At 35.4% G+C, this 11,929-nt stretch overlaps 1 protein-coding gene and 1 long non-coding RNA gene across 2 annotated transcripts in view; one reads left to right on the forward strand and one right to left on the reverse strand.

Annotated features, from left to right (window-relative positions):
• The window catches only part of BLVRA (biliverdin reductase A), a 166,636-nt gene extending 164,836 nt beyond the window's left edge, over window positions 1-1,800 (reverse strand). The window contains exon 1 of the mRNA XM_053662944.1: window positions 1,655-1,800. The gene's annotated coding sequence lies outside the window, so the exon portion shown is untranslated. The remainder of the gene's footprint in view (window positions 1-1,654) is intronic.
• Window positions 1,801-1,897: 97 nt separating this feature from the next.
• LOC128627031 (uncharacterized) lies at window positions 1,898-11,580 on the forward strand. Its single transcript, XR_008391115.1, has 3 exons — window positions 1,898-1,984; window positions 9,757-9,906; window positions 10,954-11,580. It is a non-coding gene; the product is annotated as an uncharacterized LOC128627031 (long non-coding RNA).
• Window positions 11,581-11,929: the final 349 nt, after the last annotated feature.

The raw sequence follows: 11,929 nt of genomic DNA on the forward strand, positions 1-11,929 counted from the left end.
CCCTGGTACATTTACACAATGGAATTCTATGCAGCAGAAAGAAAGAAGGAGCTCCTACCCTTTGTAATAGCATGGATGGAACTGGAAAGCATTATGCTGAGTGAAATAAGCCAGGCAGTGAAAGACGAATACTATATGATCTCACCTTTAACAGGAAGCTAAACAACAAAATAAACAAGCAAGCAAAATATAACCAAAGACACTCAAATAGAGAACAGGCTGACAGTCACCAGAGGGGAGAGGGGAGGGAACTTCAGGCAAAAAGGGAAGGGCTTACAGGAACTAGTATAAAGGGCACATGGACAAAAACCAAGGGGGGTAGAAATGGGAGGGAAGTGGGGAGCACTGGGGTGGTGGGCTGGGATGGGAGTAAAAGACAGAAAACTGTACTTGAACAACAATTAAATAAATAAATTTTAAATAAATAAATAAAGTTAATGAAATATTAAAAATTTCCATTATCACAGAAGGTCTATTGATAGCACCAATACACTTTCTTTCCCCCCACCCAATTATCTACTGTTCTTAAATTGTCTCTGCTCCCAATATCTACTTATATTTTTTATATTTCTTTATTACAATTCTATGTGGTTCTGTTGTAAACTACCTTAGTTTCAATCTGGTACATTTCAGGGTATCAGTAATTTGAAATATCTGTGTGTAAAATCCCTATTGTTGCTGGGAACTCACTCTCAGTTTCTACCAGAGTGCACTTAGTTTACGTAAACACTCGCAACAACGTCTATGAAATGCGTAATATTTTCCAGTTTACAAAGACAAAACTGAGGCGAGGAGAGATGTCTTGGTCAAGTCTGCTTGCTAACGGAGTAGAACTCCCAAACTCCCTCGCATATCCTCATATTCCGTGAGCTTAGTCCGCATCTTAAATTGGAGACGCCTCCATAGAATCAGCCACTCCATCAAAAACAACCTCCTAGACTGCCTATGCCAAAGGACGCAGCAACAGAGTTATGTCTAACTTAGAACCGAAACTATAACATTTTGTAAATGAAGTACAGATTTAATTTTTTTAATAGTTTTTCTTAGGTTTACTTTATTTTTTTGGCATCACTCTAATTTTATTTATTTTTATTTTTTAATTAATTTTATTTAGTTATTTTTCATGTACAGTTTTTTGTCTATTTTTCCCATCCCAGCCTCCCCCGCCCCTTGCTCCCCACCTCCCTCCCATTTCCACCCCCCTTAGTTCTCCTCCCTGTGTCCTTCCTATTTGTTCCTCCAAATCCCTCCCCCTTTTTCCCCTTAACTTCCCTTCCTTCTCCCCTCTGGTCACTATCCCCTTGTTCTCTATTTTAGTGTCTTTGGTTTTTTTTTTTTCTGCTTGCTTGTTTGTTTTGTTGTTTAGCTTCCTGTTAAAGGTGAGATCATATGGTATTTGTCTTTCAGCACCTGGCCTATTTCACTCAGCATAATGCTTTAATTTTAGAATGCACTTCCCTGTGGCAGCACATCTTGATCCCTGGCCGCCAGGCCCAGGCAGGTCGAGGCAAACAGGGCTGAGGCTGAGCCAGGGAGTCCAGGCGGAGGCCCAGACCTGGCCTAGCAGCACCGGTATCCTGCTGCATTTTCAAGCTCCTGCAGGAGAGTTTTATGAAAGTCGTAAGCGAGCCCCACTCTCCTGCACTTGACTTACCTGCCGCTGGTCACAAAGCTCAGGTTTCTCCAGCAGCTTCCAGGCTCCACCACTGCTGGACTAGTGGAGGGAGTTGGAAGCCGGAAGCCCGGAACCGACTGGGATTGGCAGCGTAGATGGAGGAGGTGGGGCTGCAGGCCACGGAGCGCACAAGAGACAGCAGGAAACGTGTTAAGGGAAGGGATTATTGCCTCACATCCCTTTGTGGAAAGGCGGGTCTATTTCCGTTCACAGTGGACTCCCAGAGCTGGTTATCAGCATGACTGTGTTTTGGTTTTAGCTGTGCCCCCGTCCGGGTCTGTGCGCCCTGCTTGGCAGCAGTGAGTGGTAGTGAGTGTATTAAACAACAAAATTTTTAACTCCTAAAGGTGAAAGTCTTTTCAAAAGAAAGGTCTGGACCATTGCTGGCGAAAAAAGGAAATTGGTCCTGAGGCATGCAGTGTAAATTATCAGCAGCTTGGCTAGGCAGAAAAGACATATCCAACATCTAAGAGTTTTGCAAGCGTTTGTATACATCAAGTAGTGGGGAGAAATATGCAAGCTGTTCTGAAGAAATTTACATTAGTTATACAAAAGGGGAAGGGAGACGGTGAAGTAGGGCTAGTTCTGGGATAGAAGCAGCGGTGTTCACAACACAAAGGTAAAGTTCATGTGTAAAGAAGTGGAGGCTCCTGAAGTTGCAAGCTACCTGGCTGTTCTCTCTTTTGAATAATCACAGACATAGCCATCTGGAAATTACTCCTAAATTCCAACAAATACATGTGAATGTGAAAGACTTGTCAGAGCTAGTCCACAGCTATTAATAGGCTAACTGTTCTCTTAACCTTCCAGCTCCTGTAATTTTTTTTCTTTTAACCCTCACTGGAGGACCTGTTTTGATTTCAGAGACAGAGGAAGGTGGGGAAGAGAGAGGGAGAGTAAGGTATCAATGTCCCCAATTATTATTGTAGAACTGTTTCTTTCTTATGCTCTGTCTGTTTTGCTTCACATTTTTTTATGGTTTGCTACTAGGTGGTGGGTGAATGTTTGTTTTTGTTATATCTTTTGCTATATTGAACCTTTGTTAATATATAATGCCCCTTTTTGTCTCTTGCAAAATTTTTAAATATAAAGTCTATTTTGACTGATATAGCCACATTTGTTCTCTTTTGGTTATTACTTGCATTGACAATATTTCATTCCTTTCACTTTTAATCTGTTGGTATTGGATCTCAAGTGAATCTCTTTTAGATAGCATATAGTTGGATCCTGTGTTTTTATCCATTCTTACAATCTCTGTCTTTTGATGGTAAAATTTAATCTGTTTATACTTAAAGTAATTATGGATGAGAGACTTCTGTCATCATATTATTTCTTTTCTGTTATAGCTTTTATCAGTGTTTTTAAAATTTTACTTAAGTTATGGATTTAAAGTAAGTTAAGTAATTTACTTTAATTAAATTATTAAATTATGGACATTGATTAGTAAGATTGAGTATCAAGTATACTATATTATAATACAACATATTTTTAATTTATTGAATTTATTGGGGTGACATCAGTTAATAAAATTATATAGATTTCAGGTGTACAATTCTATCATACATCATCTGTATATTGTATTGTGTGTTTACCATTCAAAATCAAGTCTCCTTCCATCACCATATATTTGACCCCCTTTATATTCTTCTGCCTCCGCCACCTTCCTTCTCCTCAGGTACCCACCATACTGTTGTCTGTGTTAATGAGTTTTTTATTTGTTTATTTTTGTTCATTTGCTTTTTGTTTTATTTTTCACGCATGAATAGAATCATTATTCTTGCCTTTTTTTCACTCTGCATGATACTCTCAAGATCCTTTCATGTTGTCACAGATGGCAGTATTTTATTTTTTTCTTATGGCTGAGTAGTTTCTCATTCTATATGTCTACTACATCTTTTTTATCCAGTTATCTTTCCATGGAAAGATGCTTGGGATTATTCCATGTCTTACTACTATGAATAATACAATTAACATAGAAGTACACATATGTTTACAACTAACTGTTTTCAATTTTTTGAAATAAGAAAGAAATTGCTGGGTCACATTGTAGCTCTATTAATTATTTGAAAAACATCCATACTGTTTCCTATAGTGGCTATACCAATTTACATCCCCATCAACAGTGTGTGAGGCTTCCTTTTTATTCATATCCTCTCCAAAACGTATTATTTCTTGTATTGTTGATAACAGCCATACTAACAAGTGTAAGGTAATACCTTATTGTGCTTCAGATTTACATTTCTCTGATAGCCACTAAAGTTGAACATCTTTTCATATATCTGTTGGACATTTTTATGTTTTCTTGAGAAAAGTGTCTGTTGAGATCCTCTGCATGTTTTTAATTGGGTAGTTTGTTTTTTGTTGTTATTGATTTGTATAACTTCCTTACATATTTTAGATATTAGACATTTGTCCGAGGTATCGTTTGCAAATAACTTCTCCCACTTGGTTGCTTGCCTTTTTTGGTTTTGTTCACAGTTTCTTTTGTAAGCAGAAGCATTTTAGTTTGATATAGTCCCACTTATTATTTATTTTTGCTTTTAATTCCCTTGCCTTTTGAGGTCAAATTAATAAAATCATCTCTGAAACCAAGATCTGTAAGTTTAGTACCTATTTTTCTCTTATGTATTTAATTATTTCAGGGTTTATGTTTTGGTCTTTGATCAATTTTCAGTTAATTTTTGTGTATGATGCCAATAGCAGTCTTGCTTCATTCTATGCCTTTGTCTTTCTAATTTTTTTCAGCACCATTTATTGAAGAGACTTTCCTCTTTCCATTGTGTTTCTAGCTTCTTGGTTGAAAATTATTTGCACATATACCTGTGTGTTTATTTCTGGGCTCTGGTTTCTGTTTCTTTCATCTGTGTGTCTGTTCTACTGTCAATAGCATATTGTTTTTATTATTATAGATATATAGTATAATTTGAAGTCAGCAAGTGTAATATTTCCAAGAATTGTTCTTTTTTCTCAAGATTGCTTTGGCTATTTAGGCTCTCTTGTGATTCTATAGAAATTTGGTGATTTTTCAGTTCTGTTTTCCTGAGAAGTGCCACTGCAATTTTGATAGGGATTGTATTTAAACTGTATATTGCTTTCAGTAATATGACCACTTTAATTATGTTGATTCTCACAATTCAAGATCATAGAATATCTTTCCATCTTTTTGTGCCTTCAATTTCTTTCTGTAATGTCTTGTAGTTTTTAGTGTATAGGTATATCACATCCTTTGTTAGTTCATACCTAAGTATTTTTTGTGGCAATTTCAAGTGAAATTTTTAAATTTTGTTTTGTGAAATTATATTGTTATTATATGGGAACACAATAAATTTTTGTATATTAATTTCATATCCTGCAAATTTACTGTATTTGGTTATTGTTTCTAGCAACTTTTTGATGAAGTCTTTACATTTTTCTTTATGAAGAATTATGTCATCTACAAAAAGGGCCATTTTACATCTTCATTCTCGATTTGAATGCCTTTGTTTCTTTCTCTTCCCTGATGGCTCTGGCTGTGACTTCTAGGACTATGTTGAATAACAGTGGTGAGACTGGGCATCCTTTCTTGTTTCTAATATTGAAGTAAAAGCTTTTAGCTATTTATTATTCAGTATATTAGTTAAGGGTTTGCCATATGTGGCCTCTATTATGCTGAGGTACTTTTAGTCTATACCAACTATATTAAGTGTTTTAACTATAAATGGATGTTGCATCTTTGTCAAATGGTTTTTTGCATCCATTTGGTAAGATCATATTATTTTTATCCTTTCCTTTGTTAAGGTCATGTCTCATCTTAATTTGTTAAGGTAGAATGACCCCCACTTGATTGTGATATATTATATTTTTATTATATTGTTAGATTCCACTTGCTAGTATTTTGTTTAGAGTTTTTGCGTCTATATTCATTAGAGATATTGGTCTGTAACTTTTTTGGTGTGTGTTGTTCTTGCTAGGTTTTAGTTTGAGGGTAATTTTGGCCTCATGAAATGAATTAGGAAGTATTCCTCTTCTTCAGTTTTGTGGAAGATTTTGAAAAAGATAGGTATTCATTTTTCTTTTTTCAGTCTTTTAAACTTTTCTTTTAATTCTTTTTAATTATTTTTTTACTTTTTAACTTATTGTTGTTCACTTACAGTTGTCCCACCTTTTTCCCCATTGCTTACCCCAATCCCCTACCCCCACTCCCACTGTCAATCCCTCCTTATTGTCTGTGCCCATGAGTCCTCTATTCATGTTCCTTTCCTTGCCCATTCCCCTTCTTTCCACCATTATCCCCCTCTCATCACTGTCAGTTTATTCTTTATTTCTAAGTCTATGTATTAAATTTTCTTTGAATATTTGGTAGAATTCTCCAGTGAAGCCATCTGGTCCTGGACTTTTACTTTTTAAAAGGTTTTTGATGACTGCTTCAATTTCCTAGCTGTTGATCAATCCATTTTGATCTTCAGTTCTTTATGATTTTTCTAAGAACTTATCCATTTCTTTTTAGGTTAGCAAATTGAGTGATATATAGTATTTTCATATGATCATTTGTATTTCTGTGGTGTTCATCATAACTTTTCTACTTTCATTTTATTTTTTAATTTAATATTTTTAGTAAATATTTTTATTTACTTTAGAGAAAAGGGAAGGGAGGGAGAAAGAGAGAGAGAAACATCAGTGTGTGTTTGCTTCTCATGTGCTCCCCACTGGAGATCTGGCCCACAACCCGGATATGCTCCCTGACCGGGAATTGAACTGGCAACCTTTTGGTTCACAGGTGGGCAGTCACCCAAACCATTGAGCCACACCAGCCAGGGCTCTTTAAAATTAAATCTTTATTGTATATTTTTCATTACCATTTAGTCCGCTTATTCTTTCATTTCTGATTTTGTTTATTTGAAACTTTTTAAGTGAATCTAGCCAAAGTTTTGTCACTTTATTCTTTTTAAAGACCCAACTTTTTGTTACATTGTTGCTATTACCTTTTTGTTCTCCATTTACTTTCATTCTGTTTTAACTTTCATTGTTTTATTTCTTCTTCTTACTTTGGGCTTTGCTTTTTTTTCCTAGTGCTTTAAGGAAATAGTGTTATTTATTTAAAATTCTGCTTGTTTCTTGAAATAGGCTTTTAGCGATATTCCCTCTAATTACTGCTTTTGCTATATCCCTCAAAATTTGAAATGTCATTATTTTCTCATTTTACTCTACATATACTTTGATCTCTTCTTTTCTATTTTCTTTGACCCAATCATTGTTTAGTATCATGTTCTTTAATCTACACATATTTGTAAGGGTTTTGCTTTCTTTTTGCAGTTGATTTTCAGTTTTAAAGCACTATATTCAGGTAATATGTTTGGTATGGTTACAATCTTCTTAAAATTGTGGAGGCTAGCTTTCCATCCAAATATATGGGCTATACTTGAGAATTTTCCATTTGTGCTAGTGAATTTGTATTCTCATGTTCCAGGATGAAAGATTCTATAAATACCAATTTTGTCCATTTGGTCTTATGTGTCACTTAAGGTTAATATTTTCTTATTGATTTTCTGTTGGGATGATCTGTCTATAGATGTCAGTTGGGTATCTTGGTCCCCTAATAAGATTGTGTTTTTGTAAGTTACTCCCTTTTAGTTCTGTTTTATATATTTTGTTGCTCCTGAGTGCATATATGTTGATAAGTGGTATATTTTTGATGCATTATCCTCTTTATCATTATGAAAGTATTAATCTTTGTTTCTTGTCACTCTTTTTTGTCTTGAAACCTGTTTTGTCAGACATAATTATTACTACACCTGCTATTGTGAATGTCACTTTCTTGGACTATTATTTAGGAGCTCCACCCTCTACCCTCCCCAAGTCAGTCCCCACACCATTGTCCATGTCTTTGGGTTATGCATAAATGTTCTTGATTAATCCCTTCACCATTTTTCATCCAGTCTTCCTCACCCCTCTGGACACTGTCAGTCTCTTTTTTGTATCTCTGCTCCTGTTTCTATACTGTTTGCTAGTTTAATTATGTTCATTAGACTCTACGTATAAGTGAGATCATGTAGTATTTGTCTTTCACTAACTAGCTTATTTTACTTAGCATAATATTCTTAGCATAATTTGAATATTTGAATCTACTCCCTGCTAGCTTAGAGGATTTTTGCTGAGAAATACCATGCTAATCTAATGGGATTTCTTTTTTCCTGGATGCATTGAAAATTCTTTCCTTGTCATTAATTTTTTTCTTTTAGAGAAAGGGGAAGATAGGGAGAAAGAGAGGGATAAAAAGTTTAATGTGGGAGATCAATTGCCTCTGGTACATACCCCAATCAGGGACCGAACCCACAACCTAGGCATGTGCCCTGACAAGGAATTGAACTGATGACCATTTGCTTTGCAGGATGGCACCCAACCCACTGAGCCACACCAACCAGGGTTCTCATTATTAATTTTTGGTATTTTCAATATAATGTGCCTTAAAGAAATTCTTTTGGATGGAAATAATTAGGTGCTTTGCTAGCTTCTTGCATATAATAATCCAGTACTTTCCAAAGTTTAGAAAGTTTTTGTCACTTATTTGTTTGAATAGGCTCTTTATTCCTGTCTCCCACTCTTCACCTTCTGGTATACCCAGTATTCTTATATTACTCTTTCCATTGGAATCAGATAGTTATTGTATATATTTTTTCTATGAAAATTCTATCTTGTTCCACCTAAGTCACTTCTAGATTTCTATCATGTATGTCATTAATTATTTCTTTCATTTTGTCTGCTGTATACCCTAAGGTAACTAGTTTTTTTTTTTTATTTTTTATTCAGTCTTCAGTAACAGAAATTTTGTTTGGTTCTTTTTTTATTTTTATTTATTCATTTATATTATTTATTGTTATTTTTAATTTTGTTGTATTTTTCCATTACCATTTATCCCCCCATTCCCTCTTCCACTTCCACCCACCCCTCTTTCTCCTACAATGACCACACTGTTGTCTGTGTCCATGAATTCTTTCCCTTTTTTATTTTTTTGCTTGATCCCTCCGCCCCCTAACCCTTGCTCCCAGAGCTGTTACCCTGCTCTGTACCTGTGAGTCTATCTGTATTTTGCTTGTTAGTTCAGTTTGTTCATTAGATTCTACATATGAATGAGATCATATGATACTTGTCTTTCTCTGACTGGCTTATTTGACTTAGCATAATGTTCTCCAGGCTCATCCATGCTGCTACACAGGGTAAAATTTTCTGTTTTTATGGCCAACTAGTATCCCATTGTGTAAATGTTCCATAGCTGTTTTATCCACTTGTCTACTGAAGGACACTTATTTGGCTCCTTATTATAGTTTCAATGTTCTTGAAACTATAATTTAACTTATATTAGCTTAACTTCAATAACATACAAAAACTCTGCTTCTAGGAATTTCTGTAGTGTAGTGGTTATCACATTTGCCTCAGAAAAACTCTGCTTCTTTATACTTCTATTCCCACCTCTTTCAGTTGCTGATGTCACAAAATTGTATCTTTACACAATATGTGTCTCCAAACATAAACTAATAAGTATTTGAAATGTGTCAGTCCCTTAAACTACGTAGAAAATAAGTTTTGGGTTTATGAACCAAAATTATAGTAATACTAGCATTTATATTAATATTTCAATATATACTAGTCTGCTAAGTAACATAGAAACAAAAGTACAACTACAAATCATTGTTGTAATAGTATCAAGTTTTTAAAAAATATTTTACTTACTTATTTTTAGAGAGAGGGGAATGGAAGGAGAAAGAGAGAGAAAGATATATGCATGTGTGGTTGCCTCTCAGGTACCCCCTACTGGGGACCTGGCCCACAACCCAGGCATGTGCTCCAACTAGGAATTGAACTGGCAACCCTCTGGTTTGCAGGCCGTGCTCCATCCACTGAGCTACAACATCCAGAGTAATATTAACTTTTTAATTGCCACTATATCGGGTTGGTTAAAAAGTCTCTATAGTTTCTTCCATAAAATAAAAGACATATTTTTCATTTTCACCAATAGCTTTATTGATTTGGATATTTTGAATAAGTCAGCTATTTCCTGCATGGTATAATGTTGATTGTTCTCAATTAATGTCTCAATTTGATAGCTATCAACTTCAACTGGTTTACTCAACCATGGAGCATCATCCAGTGAGAAGTCTTCAGCAGGAAACTTTGCAAACCACTTTTGACACATTGCATCAGTTAGAGCTGGGGTCCACAAGGCCACTGACAGGTACCAGACTGCACAGAAGGAGGTAAGCATCAGGCCAGCAAGCTAGTGAAGCTTTGCTCACATTACCACCTGACATCTACCTCCTGTTTTCTCCACCCCATCCATGGAAAATATGTCTTTCATGAAACTGGTCCCTAGTACCAGAAAGGGTGGGGACTGCTGAGTTAACAGCAACTTCTCCATATACTGCACAAATGTTTTTTAGTTTTTGAGTTGTGTTTTTACCTTTTTTGAAATAATAAAGCATAATATGCTTAAAATGTTGTATATATTCTTCAATCTTCGATATTTAAATGGCTACACAAAAACTCATTAATTTTTATACTTTTTAAAAAATACACACTGATATGACAGATATCACAATGCAATCTAACAAAATTGTTTGGAATGAAGTTAAAGATAACTAAGCACTACTAGAGCCATGTTACAGAAAAAACAAATGAACCTTTTGGCCAATGCAAAATTTATCTTTATTGAGATCTTTTTTTCTCTAGGATTTACATGGTTTCGAGTCTAACATTTAAGTCACTTTTTATTGTTGTTCAAGTACAGTTATCTCCATTTTTCCCCCACCACTCCACCGACCCCAGCTATCCCTACCTCCCACTCTCTATCCTACCCCTCTTTGGTTTTACCCATTTATCCTTTATACATGTTCTTTGATCATCTTTTCCCTCTTTTTCCCTCCATTATTCCTTCCCACCTACCCTCTGGTTACTATTGAGATCTTATTTCTTCATATGGCTTTGATTTACTGTGTAGTGTCCTTTTATTTCCTCTTGCAGGATTACCTTGAGTATTTCTTACAAGACATATTTAGTGGTCAGAAACTCAGCTTTTGTTTATCTGGAAATCTCTCTTAGTTTCTTCCTCACTTTTTATGGACAATTTGACTAGATATAAGATTCTTGATTGAGATTATTTCTTTAAGCACTTTGAATACATCTCCCCACTGTCTTCTGGTCTCCATAGTTTCTGATTAGAAATCCAGTAATTTAATTGAGGATCCCTTGCATGTGACCTTTCACTACCTTAGTGCTTTTTTCAAGATTCCCTCTCTTTTTTCAAGATTCCCTTTCAAGATTACCACAATGAGATAGCACCTCCACCTGCCAAAATGGCTACCATCAATAAATCAACAAACATCAAGTGCTGGCAAGATGTTGAGAAAAGGAGACCCTAGAGCATTGCTGGTGGGAATCATCTTACACTGCTGGAGCAGCTACTGTGGAAAACATGGAGTTTCCTCAAAAAATTAAAAATGGAACTGCCTTTTGACCCAGTGATTGCACTTCTGAGAATATATCCTAAGAATCCTGAAACACCAATTTAAAAAAAAATGTATGTACCCCTATGATTATAGCCAAGGTCTGGAAATAGCCCCAGTGTCCCTCAGTACGTAAGTGAATAAAAAAGCCATGGTACATTTACACAAGGGAATACTACATGGCCATAAAAAAGAAGAAATCTTACCTTTTGTGACAGCATGGATGGACCTGGAGATTATTATGATAAGTGAAATAAGCCAGCCAGAGAAACACAAATACCATATGTTCTCATATGTGAAATATACTGAACAAAATAAACCAAGTAACTGAATAAAAATAGAGGCATGGCTATATGGAACAGTTACAGTAGTCAGAGAGAAGGGGAGAGGGAATAGAAGTTTAAGGGATGAGCCAAAGAAGATATATGCATTACCCATGGACACAAACAACAGTGTGCTGATGACCAGAGTAAAAGGAGGGGGGGGCAGAGGCTGGGTGGAGAGGGGAAAAGTGGGATACTGGAAACATATGTAATTGTGTCAAAAGTAAAAATAAAATGTAAAAAAGATTTTCTTTCTTTTTTCACCTTTTAAATTTTTGATTACTATGTGTCTCAGCGGGGCTCTTTTTGAGTTTATTTACCTGGAATTCATTGAGTTTCTAGAAAACATTTATATCTCTCATAAAATTTCAGCCAGTATTTCTTCAAATACTCTCTTTGCTCCTTTGAATCTCTATTCTTTATTTTAGTAGTATACTGTTACAGTTGTCCCAATT

The sequence above is a fragment of the Artibeus jamaicensis genome, unplaced genomic scaffold, assembly GCF_021234435.1.
Source record: "Artibeus jamaicensis isolate MK-2021 breed Jamaican fruit bat unplaced genomic scaffold, CSHL_Jam_final contig_311, whole genome shotgun sequence".
Classification (NCBI taxonomy): domain Eukaryota; kingdom Metazoa; phylum Chordata; class Mammalia; order Chiroptera; family Phyllostomidae; genus Artibeus; species Artibeus jamaicensis.